Below are 12,292 nucleotides of genomic sequence, written 5' to 3'. Positions count from 1 at the left end.
TTATCATGTCCCTGTTTGTGGGAGCTAACTGTGCATAAATTAGCTGCCATTCTCCTTACATTACAACAATGGCGACACGTCAAATTAATTTCATTGGCTGTAAAGTTCTTTGGTACATCCCGAGGTGCCATATAAATGCAAATTCTCTTTTTCCTCCCTCTCACTATTGTGAGAGAAAGGCCTTTATTGAAGCAAAGTAACAGGTAATACAACACAATACAGTAAACATTATCCAGTCTACGATACCACAGAGAGCTGACTAAGATATAATTGTCACGGTTCTACAATGTTACAAGCAAACACAAAGCATGAAAAATGATACCTCAAGTAGCCAAAACGAGAACAGGTGAGGATATTGCCATCATTGTCACAGTTAGGATAACATCTTCTGTAGACAGATAGGAACAGGATGCAGCCTCGAGTCAGCAAGGAGATGATGGAAAGCAAGGATTATAGGCAACTGGTCTGAATCATTTCACATTTATTCAGTTAGCAAAAGCACTGAGAATATACAAAACAGCAAAGACATGAAACAACATATGTTTATTTCCATTATGTCTTCCGAATGATATTGAAGACTTTTCTCTTTTTAACTGAAATCCAAATCCTTCCAGGATCTTCTGTGTTATTTCAGACTCGCTGTCTGTGAACTGAAGAGCCAGCATCTCCAGAGTCTCCTCAGTTTCCTGCACATTTTCAGCTTGGACCATTTCCTTTCTGATTAGATTTAATGAGAAATATCTTTCCTCGATCTTTTCCAACTGGAAAATCAATTGGAATAAAAATATACAATGTAAGTTGCAGATCTAATTAAAGACAAGCAGCAGGTAATGCAGTGCTTAACATTCCCTCTCCTCAGCACCATAAAGGGTTAACTCATTCTAACTGTGTTTCTCCTTCTCAAATTTCTCCAATCCTTCAGGTGGGGTCTGTTGCTGGAGGACAATTCCACAGTAACCAACGGCTTTCCAGTATCTCCCTCAAATGCTCACTCTTCTTGTGGGGTATATGTTTAACTGTGTAAGGCACCACTTACAAACTATCTACACACGCACCTATACCTTCTGGCAGAAGATGATGGATAGCAAGTGAGAGCAAGTACTCTTGGTTCATTTTTCACTCTCTCTAGTCTGGGTGCACTGACAACAAGTCTGAATTTTATTTCACTCATTTGCAAATGTAGGGACGATCACAGCATTCCCACAGTGTCTGACACTCAGTCTGTAGTGCAATGGCTCCACAAAGTACAACAGGAACACAACATGTATAGCTCAGTACTCCATTCACTGAAGGTACTGAGTGAAGCCCTCAATGAAACTTTATTTTAAACATCCTATCAAATCATAGGTTGGACCAGGAATTCACGTTTCCCTGACCTATTAATGACATTTATATTGTTTGAGTGAATTGCAGAAGCATCATCCTGGGTCCAATTCTGCAACACTACAAATTTTCAATCCTGAAACCCTGATGCAAAGCAAAGACCCCAAGTGCAGGATCTCTCCAGGGTAGAGAAGAGTTGGAAAAAGGATGAGATTCATTAAGAAGTAGGTGATGATGGGAAACTCGAATTTCAAAACCCAATGGCGTTTGCAGGAGGAAGAAAGCCTTCGTGAGTTAAAGTGTGCAACTGTTTTGGCATCTTGGGATAGAAAGTGATTAGTGCAGGAGATGCTGCAATGAACATTGGTTTCAAATCACAGTTGGAAAACAAGGATGAGGGTGCGTGTGAGGTGGCGAGTTTAGAATTTATAAAGAACATTTCACAGCAGCAATGATCACAACAACGTTAATTAACTGAAGAGACACTAGACAGTGTCCCTAACACAAGAAGTTGGGAATGTGTGCCATCTGATGTCTTCAATGAAATATATCAGTTTCTGAAATGAATCAGATTCTGTACTGATTAATTTTGTGTAGTGAACACAGAGAATAGGCACAGAGTTTAATTCATTTCAGTTCAGAACCTCTGCTTAAAGATAGTCAAAAAAATCACGTGGTCCTAAAATACGAGTATACAAAATATGTCAATTACAGCCCAATGAGCGCACAATCTGGATAGAGTAATGTTCTCAGACTCAGACCGGTTTATACAGTGTCCAGAACGGTCATCAAGTGAATCTCTTTGACATTCATGCATCAAATTAATGCAGATAATTGACAAAAAAACAGAACAATAGAAATCACTGTCGTCAATGTTACTGTATGAGTCTGCTTAAACATGTCCCATCAAATCCTAGTTTGGAAAATCTGTTAAAGTATCGAACAGAAGAATTTGGACTTTGCACATTCGTATCATAACATAATTTCTGCCCTCTGTATTTGAATCATTTCTGACATTGCAATTAATTCCATTCAAGGACGCCTGTCTTCTGGAGCCTTCATATGTTTCAGACCCTGCTCAGCATCCAGAAATCAAGTTAGTCCATGTCTCTCTACACTCTGCACTCCCATTCGCCAGAATTAATAGGAAAATGCATTTCTTACCAGTTTTAACTGTCTGGGTATTATCTTCATCTCAAGACTAGCGGCCAAATGGGGTAGAATATCAGGCTTCAGTTCTGAAAAGGAAGCAGAATAATTCAGGCTGCTGTGGTGAAGATGTCACTTGAGCTGCACTTTATGTTTGAATGACAGCAACAGCAATATGTTATCTTTTTCTGGTGGTCTTAACATAGTAAAACAGCCCAAAGCATTTCACAGGAGTATCATCAAATAAATTGGACAAAGAGGCAGGTTTTAGATAGCGTTTTAATGAAGGAGAAAGAGGTGTGATAGTGGTGAGCTTTCGGGAAGGAACTCTAGAGCTTAGGTCTTAGGAAGCTGAAGGCAAGTCTGCAAATGGCGGAGTGATTAACATCAATGATGCCCAAGAGGCCAGAATTGGAGGAGTGAAAATGTCTCCTCGAATTATAGAGCTGGAGGAGATTATAAGAGGCAAGGCCTTGAGTGTTTTGAAAAGTGGGGTGAGAAATTTAAAGTTGAGGTGTCTAGGAGGCAATGTAGAACAGAAACCACATGGGTTGTGGATAAACTAGTGCAAGTTAGGATACAGACAGCAGAGTTTTGGTTGGAGGAGAGCTTATGGGCAGAATCTTCAGCTCGGTGAGCGAGGGCGGGGCCCGCTCGCCGAGGTGTAAAATGATGCAGGGTGACGTGAGCCTGCGTCCCAGCTTCACTATGCGTCATTTAGATTTTCAGTTCAGTTCCCGCCGAACTGTCAAAGGCCTATTAAGGCCTGTTAAAAAGCAATTAAGGCAATCAGCTGAGCTGCCTATCCAACCTTAAGGGCAGGATGAGGTTTCATGAATGATTTAAAATTTTAGTAAAATTAATGCACATGTCCCAACTCATGAGGGGACATGTCACAAAAAATTTTTCAACACTTTATTAAATTGTTTAAACTTAAACTTATGCACAAAAGAGCGCACTCCCAATTCAGGCAACACCCCTCCCGTCCGCACAGGGAGCGCACAGCGCTTCCGGGTGTGCGTCACGCTGGGCGGAGCTTAATTGGCCCGCCCACGTAAAATGGCGGCACCCAGCCAATTGGCTGCGTGCCCACCCATGCCCGCCCCGAAATTTTCCCTCATGTTTAAGTATGGTTATACTATTTAATCATATTGGTTTTCATTCAACTGAGGGAGAGTCTGTGTGTCTAAAAGTTACTCTGATACTGGTAGCTGCAGTTCATGTTCTTTTGAGCTGCATCCATTGCTTGGTAGGAACCCCAAATGTCCTGTTCCAGCAATTACTCTTCAACTCTTCATGTTGTAAACAATAGTGCAGCCCTCTCTCAACAACAAAAATTTAAATCTATAGGGAGCAGATAAGGTCAGAATTACTGTTCTCTAGATGTTTAAAATAGGGTCAGATAGATTGAAAAAGTTTAAAAAAAAACCCAACCAATTCCGAACACATTGTAAACTGGATTTGACGCTGTCCTGGACTTGTACTCCATGAAATATCTAACACTGTTAGTCATCCTCCTCCAGGGAGTCTCATTTGAGTTCACTCCAGAGTCAGGTCAAACTATGCACTGCAAATGCTGTGGGTGCAAAGTAGATCCATTCACACCAAAGCTGAACTTGCAGTGTAAATTGACACTGCTGGTCCACAAGTACTCAACTCTAACAATTTTGTGACCGCACCCTTCTTTTGGGCAAATAGCTTTTTGAGGCAGTGACACAGCAACCATAAGGCACCCGAAACAGTTTGGTCAATAACGACATGTCCTTAACTGGAAATGGACACACCCATGTTCAAGCGTCCCATTCTCCAATCTGTCCTTTGTGCCACATGACCTCACCACATGGACTGCAGTGGTTCAAGAAGGCAGCTCACCAACACCTTCTCAAGGGAAATTAGGGATGGGCAATATATGTTGGCCTAGGCAGTGAAGCCTGCACACCGTAAACAAATTTAAAAAACTTACTAGCATGGTTGATTGTTGACGCTGGGATTCAAAGCATCTCCTTCTCAGTTTTCAGCAATTAAACTTATGAGTAGTCTCCATTTAAATACACCAGTGATATTAGCAGTTAACCAACTGGATCATTTAGAGTTACTGTCAGCTGTTTAGTAGTAACAAAAACAACAATGTGTACTTATATAATGCCTTTAATATGACAAAATATCAAGGCACTTCGCATGAATGTTATCAAAACCAAATTAAACAAATCAAATAATCGTGGTCAAAGAGGCAGGTTTGAGCAATGTATTAAAGGAGGAGAGAGATACAGAGGTGGAAAGGTTTAGGGAGGAAATTGCAGAGTTGAGTGCCTAGGCCGCTGAAGGCAGGAGGTGATTCGTTAATTATACTGTCAGTGTTAATTATACAGTGTTAATTATACAGTGTTAATTATACTGTCAGTGTTACTGTAATACACTCTCTATCATACCATTAAGTGACTGCATGATCATGGCTGCAATCTTTATGAGTTCATTTTGATGGGGAGTCAAGGTCCTGGTTGATCAGCCTTCTGAACTCCCAGCAGATCTAGCATTTGGAGGTTAGGATGGAGAACTTCACACATCTGGTCAAGCTGTGAACATGCTGGGGTGGCATAATGGGGGGGCTGGGTGGAGGGGTGTGGGGGGGGGGCGGCAGTGGGTGGTGTGGTGGAATAAGTGGAAAGTTAAAAATTAATTAACTTTTGTGTACAATGGGACAAGGGGACCCTGTGCAAATTCAGATGTTCAATGCTGGTACCCTAGCATTCTCATATTAGATAATGTATGGCTGAACCCAGAATAAAGCTTCCCAATTCTGCTTCCATTTTTAGCCCCACTGCTGCTGCCCCTCGTGAGTAATTCCCATCTCTCTCTACTAACATTAAGATGCCTGTGAAATTGGTTTGACGGTGGTAACTCACATAACCCGTGGAGCAAAACAATTCAGAATTTGGCATTAATCTCCCCCAATGAGCTATTAGAGCATTTGGGTGCGGGAGATGAGAAAGGGAAACTGCGCTGGGAAAATGGGAGCGTTCTTCTGAAATTGGAGCTGAATCACAAAACTGGAGACAAAGCAGAGGAAGCGTTACTCTATTGCATATCAAATTTACAGTGCAGTGCACCTGATCTCACCCAACACTGGCACTGAGAGAAACTGAAAGATTCTCGTGTACCGGCATCTCTGAACTCAAACAGAAAAACAAATCACAAATAAATCACTGCCAATTACTTGTTTTTTAGTCACTTTGAAAGGAACTAAAATGGGTCACAGTCTCCAGTGAAATAATAAACAGCGGCTTGTCATGAAAGTGCAATAGCATTTCCCTCAAGGCCATTACTGAACCAGTTGGGTTTCTACAACAATCCAAAGCTCATGCAGCCCCACTGATCACTAAATTGATTGAATGCAATTTCATGGCTTTAATGGTGACAGGTTGAACTCATAACCACTGGAGCAACATATCATTCCCTATTACTTAGGATCTGCTTGTAATAATCCTGCTTTGCTTTTCTCAAACACTTTAGCTAACACGTTGCTGCAAACAGTCCGGGAAAAAGGTTGCAATTACCATTTCATGAATTCCCAACCAGACCAAACTCCCACCACCAGGTCCAACTCAATTCCCAGTTGGTAATCCCAGCATGACCTGAGCCCAACTGGCAACTCACAAACTTCCAGCTGACCGATTTGTCACTTTTAAGGTGGTGGGGGCCATGGGAAGTGAAGTTATGAGTATCGGTGATTTGAAATGTGGGGCTGAATTTTACCCTTGGTGTGTGGGTTGGGCGGGGGCGGTCGCTCAGCGTGATACGCGGCCTGGGAATGCGCGTGACGGGGCAGGTGGGGGCATGATGTCCGCCGGGTCCAATGGCAACCCGGCGGCCAATTCAAATGTGGCCTCGGCAGCCACTGGAAGGGCTGGCACCCAGGGCGTTGCGAATGGAAAGGACAGCGGGTGGACACAGCAGGCGGGAGGGCAGGTGGGCGGGGGAGTTGGCCCCCACGTTTCTCGGACGAGTGCCTTGCAGCCCTCCTGGAGGAGGTGGAGAGAAACCCTTTGCCCCCAGGGACAGGAGGAGGCAGCACCTCCACCTCACCAAAAAGGCCTGGGAGGAGGTGGCACCCAGGGTCAGCAGCCATGACGTGGTGAGGCACACATGGGTCCAGTACCAGAAGCGCTTTAACGATCTGCTGTGATCGGGAAGGGTGAGTACCGCGTTGGCATGGGTCACTTTGCAGAACAGGTAAGAGCTGCCCATTCCCCCCGTGGACCTCAGAGGTGTTAGAGTGTGAGTGGCAAATGTCAATCAGGCAGGATCTGGCCAAGGGCGTGAGCCCTGGCTGCTCGGGCTGAGTGCCTTGCAGCTCCAGGGTCACGAATCGGCTGAGCCCTGCGAGGTTTTCCTCAAGTGGGATTGTCCAGGCTGCAATGGTGCTGCAGGTAGAGAGTGGACTAATCAATGCTCCTGTGTCCTTTCAGGAGAAAACATCCTATAACAATGCTGAGAGGTTGTGGACTGGCAGGAACCCCTACGCCTCCTCATCCTCAGTAGATACGAGCAGGAGACCCTGGAGCTGGAGAGGCGCCATGCACCTCAGTCCAGCGGCTGCGGTGAGGTTGGGGTGCCAGAGAAAGGTAAGAGTGCAGTGCACTGAGGTGAGAGTGTCGGTTATTGCTACCATTGTAGTGTTGTATCTATATTGATGTGAGCCTGGAACCTGGAATCCCCGTTGATAATGGAAAGATGAGGGCACCATGATGCATATCTCTGTCTCATCAGGGTGCCAGGCTTGCACAGTAACAGTGTCATGATTTAAACTAATGACATGTACTTCTTCTCCCTTTCAGGCTCACCAACAGCTCGTTATGAGGAGCCTGAAGACCCACCCCTGACCCCTGAGGACCAGCATGCTCACCACGGACCCATGTCGCACCCTCCCTGTCAAGCAGGCACCAGCACAGATACCAGCACCTCCGTGGGCATAAGATCGCCATCTAGTATCTCGGTGCACATTGGTGAGGGCACTTCACACTCGCTCGAGGTGCAGGCAGAGCAGAGAGTGCCCAGGACGCCGGCAGTTGGAGGACTGCTGGAAACCAGGACGATGCTCAGTCGATGGTTGATGATGGGCCTCTGGAGTTGTCCCTGAGGCAGCTGATGCTGGAAGTCCAGCAGGATGTGCGGGAGGATCTGGCGGAGCTCATTAGGGAATGCTTGCTATGGTTTCTATTGTGGAGTCATCCATATGGAGCATAAACATTGCATTGATCCTCATGGCCGAGCGCAATGCCTCCTCCATGGAGAGAGTGGTGACTCTCAGGCAGAGGCTCCTCCAAGGACTCAATCAGGGGTCCCTGGGGATGCGCTCGGACCTGCAAGCCCTCACACCGGCAATGACCTCAGCTGGTTAGTGTCAGTGTGGGAGATGGATGGGGCACCCAGTATCTCAACTCGGTGCCCATCCATCAATGGTGAGCAGGGAGGTCCAGAGCGAACTGATGTCGGTGCACAAAGCTGCCTGTCATTTCTGCAGGCCCCTCTCAGGGCGCTCTGAGCAACAGCAACAGCTTCTCCGCCCCTCTGCCAGTGACTGTGGCATCTGATGAAGCTGCGGCCCTCTCAGGTGGGACCAGCACAGGCTCCAGGGACCAGAGGACGCTCGCCAAGGTCATCGAGGCCAACAAGACATCAGAGTGAGCAAGCTGCCTCCAATGCTGGTGCCAGCGAGGGTGGGGGGAGGGGGAGCAACTAGACAGAGCACCCGCAAGTGAAAACTTAAAGCACCTTAAGAACAACACAGGCATATCACGGGTGATATTTGGTTCCCGCATTTTTCTTTTCTTTTTTTAATGGTGTGATGGAAAACACTGGTTCATGTTAATTTCTGCGATGTTTCACATTGACAAGTAAATGAGATGTTATTTTGTGTAACTGGCCTCTGTGTGCTTCATTCGTTCTGTAGGTCCCAGGTAGGCCAGGATGATTTCCACCAATATCCATTACAAACCCACCGACTCCCACAGCCACCTCGACTACAGCTCCTCACACCCCGCTTCCTGTAAGGACTCCATCCCATTCTCTCAGTTCCTTCGCCTCTGTCGCATCTGTTCCGATGATGCTACCTTCAAAAACAGTTCCTCTGACATGTCCTCCTTCTTCCTTAACCGAGGTTTTCCACCCACGGTCGTTGACAGGGCCCTCAACAGTGTCCGGCCCATCTCCCGTGCATCTGCCCTCAGGCCTTCTCCTCCCTCCCAGAAACATGATAGGGTCCCCCTTGTCCTCACTTATCACCCCACCAGCCTCCGCATTCAAAGGATCATCCTCCGCCATTTCCGCCAACTCCAGCATGATGCCACCACCAAACACATCTTCCCTTCACCCCCCTATCGGCATTCCGTAGGGATCGCTCCCTCCGGGACACCCTGGTCCACTCCTCCATCACCCCCTACTCCACAAACCCCTCCTATGGCACCACCCCATGCCCATGCAAAAGATGCAACACCTGCCCCTTCACTTCCTCTCTCCTCACCATCCAAGGGCCCAAACACTCCTTTCAAGTGAAGCAGCATTTCACTTGCATTTCCCCCAACTTAGTCTACTGCATTCGTTGCTCCCAATGTGGTCTCCTCTACATTGGAGAGACCAAACGTAAACTGGGCGACTGCTTTGCAGAACACCTGCGGTCTGTCCGCAAGAATGACCCAAACCTCCCTGTCGCTTGCCATTTTAACACTCCACCCTGCTCTCTTGCCCACATGTCTGTCCTTGGCTTGCTGCATTGTTCCAGTGAAGCCCAACGCAAACTGGAGGAACAACACCTCATCTTCCAACTACGCACTTTACAGCCTTCCGGACTGAATATTGAATTCAACAACTTTAGGTCTTGAGCTCTCTCCCCCATCCCCACCCCCTTTCTGCTTCCCCCGTCCTTTTGTTTTTTTCCAATAAATTATATAGATTTTTCTTTTCCCACCTATTTCCATTGTTTTTAAATATTTTAAAATCTTTTATGCTCTCCCCACCCCCACTAGAGCTATACCTTGAGTGCCCTACCATCCATTCTTAATTTGCACATTCGTTTAGATAATATCACCAACTTTAACACCTGTGTGTTCTTTTGTTCTATTGTTGGTGACATCTTTTGATGATCTGCTTCTATCACTGCTTGTTTGTCCCTACAACCACACCAACCCCCTCCACTTCTCTCTCTCTCTCTCTCTCTCTCCACCCGCCTCCCCCCCACCCCCCCACCCCCCCCCCACACACACACACACACACACACACACACACACACACACCTTAAACCAGCTTATATTTCAACTCTTTTTTGGACTCGAACTCAAGTTCTGTCGAAGGTCATGAGGACTCGAAATGTCAACTCTTTTCTTCTCCGCCGATGCTGCCAGACCTGTTGAGTTTTTCCAGGTAATTCTTTTTGTGTTTTGGATTTCCAGCATCCGCAGTTTTTTTGTTTTTATCTATGTTATGATGGGTGTGTGTCTACTGAAATGTTATTGCAAAGGCGCATAGTGTATGTTGTTGACCAAGGAACTGGTCCTGTCAGGGATTGAGTATGGAGCCTGCAGCCCTGCCATGAGGTGGTGATTCTTATTTGGTAGTCTAGCTGAAAGAGCATTGGTTCAAAGCATCCTGGGTGTCCTTACCTCCTTGTAGGTTACCCAGGTCTGTGTCTATGCCCTCAGTGTTCTCCTCACCGTGCTTGTCCTCGGACTCACCATTGGACTCATCACCTATTGCCTGTGCAGCTGTGTCACGATCATCTTCCTCCACTGCGTCCCCCCTTGCCAGTGCCAGATTGTGGAGAGTGCAGCATGCAACCAATATCACGCGATCTGGGGGGTATTACAGTGCGCCCCCTAAATGGTCCAGGCATCAGAAGCGCATCTTGAGAAGACCTATGGCTCTCTCTACCACTGCCCTTATGGAGGCACGGATCCTATTATACTGCTGCTCGGCCTCTGTTCTTGGGTGGTGGAGAAGCGTAATGAGCCACCTTTTCAGGGGATAGCCCTTGTCATCCAGCAGCCATCCATCCAGTCGGGTTGGAGCACTGAAGAACCCCGGCACCTGGGAGTGTCTGAGGATGTAGGCGTCGTGGGAGCTGCCTGGGTACCTTGCACAGACTTGCAGAATCTGCATCCTGTGATCACACACTATCTGCACGTTCATGGGGTGGAATCCCTTCCTGTTGATGAAGGCTCCCAGCTGACCTGCTGGCATCTTGATGGCCACATGTGTGCAGTCGATTGCACCCTGGACGCGGGGGAGCCCAGCAATCACTGTGAAGACTCTGGCTCACTCTGCCTGGCTGGCCTCGTCCATATGGTAAGGAATGAAAGTCAATACCTGCCTGAACAGAGCTTCTGTCACCAGTTTGATGCAAGTGTGGACAGCTGATTGGAAGAGTCCACACAGATACCCCCACTGACCCCTGGAAAGAGAGAGAGGCACAGAAGTTGAAGGCCACTGTGACCTTCAGCACCACTGGTATGGGGTGTCCACCCACACAGTCAGAGCTGATCTCAGGGCCGATCCTTTGACAGATGGAGGTCATGGTCTCTCTGTCAGCGTTGCACCTCAGACATATTGAGGTATCTGCATCTCCATCTGTAAACCCTGGCAGCAGGGTAGTGGCGACTTCTGCGACCCCTTCCGCCTTGGACTACCGGCTGGCCCTGCACCCCCTGTGCCTGCGCCTCTCCTCCCACAGGTTGCTCCTCTGGAAGCTGAATAGGGACCCCTGGCCTCCTCCCCATTCTGGCCCCCTCATCCTTCTCAGAGGAGGTGCCTCCAGTGGAGGCCACAATCCCCTTTACCAGGATAAGGGAAGACCGTCTGATGCCTGGAAGGCCCCAGGTGGTGTGAATCCTCTGGGGGCCTGGAAAACAACAGTTGAGTCCTGAACTGAAGCCTCCAAAGTATCTGAATGTGGCTCTGAAGCGAGATGAAGCTGTCCTGTTCACAGAAGCAACCAGCAGCAAGAGATATCCTGCAATCCTCTCTAATCACTTTGACAAGGCCACCGATCCTTTTTATCCCATGGATAATGTTTTGCAAATTGTGGCCTGCCTGCCTGCCCATTTTTCCCTTGCAACAGCCTAAAAATCGCATGGGCTACGTAAAGTCGGAGACAATTGGTGTCCCAAGGGGCTTAACAGGCCGTTTAATTAATGGCGGACGTGCCTCAGTGTCTATCGTGCATCCACCTAGTGGAATATCACGAGAGTGCATGTTGATGTTGGCAGGCTCGGCTGACATCAACGCGCTTTATTTAACGCGCACCCCACCCGCCAAGCTAAAAATTCTGCCTGTGATTAAAATAAATAAAATACTAATGTATTGAAGTGTATCAAGGGACATGGAGATACCAGAGGAAAGTGAAGTTGAAGTAGAAGATCAGGATGATCTTATTGAATGGTGAAGCCTGTGGCTTACTTCTATTCCTATTTCTTATGTTCTTGCCATTCTTAGGAATAATCAAACAACATGCTTTATCTTCTTTCTTGTCTAAGAGTGTGGAAGTGGCATTAGAAAACAGTTCCCACAGATGAGGGTAGTGTTCAGGTCTTAGTCAAACTGGGTTTACAGAGCATTAGGGGCTTATGGTGTAGAATTTGACTCTGTAAGCCTAAGCTCGGTCTAAACCAGGTTCGAGTTGGCAACCCAGTTACATCTCACCAATTTTTATTCCTGTGAATTTCCTAATGTTAACATCGATCCCAATCTAGAAAAGTACTCGCTACAAAAACATAGTTGGCCAGCGTTATCGCAAATGTTATAATTAAGAAAATGAAGGTACAAACCATTA

General features: G+C 46.9%; 1 long non-coding RNA gene across 1 annotated transcript; it reads right to left on the bottom strand.

Annotated features, from left to right (window-relative positions):
* Nucleotides 1-599: 599 nt before the first annotated feature.
* On the bottom strand, nucleotides 600-4,574 carry LOC121294071. The gene is made up of 3 exons (XR_005946691.1): nucleotides 4,436-4,574; nucleotides 2,488-2,561; nucleotides 600-761 (listed from the first exon to the last, which is right to left on the bottom strand). It is a non-coding gene; the product is annotated as an uncharacterized LOC121294071 (long non-coding RNA).
* Nucleotides 4,575-12,292: the final 7,718 nt, after the last annotated feature.

Source organism: Carcharodon carcharias, chromosome 23 (assembly GCF_017639515.1).
Source record: "Carcharodon carcharias isolate sCarCar2 chromosome 23, sCarCar2.pri, whole genome shotgun sequence".
NCBI classification, from domain to species: domain Eukaryota; kingdom Metazoa; phylum Chordata; class Chondrichthyes; order Lamniformes; family Lamnidae; genus Carcharodon; species Carcharodon carcharias.
This window is presented reverse-complemented; position numbering and strand designations above follow the sequence as displayed.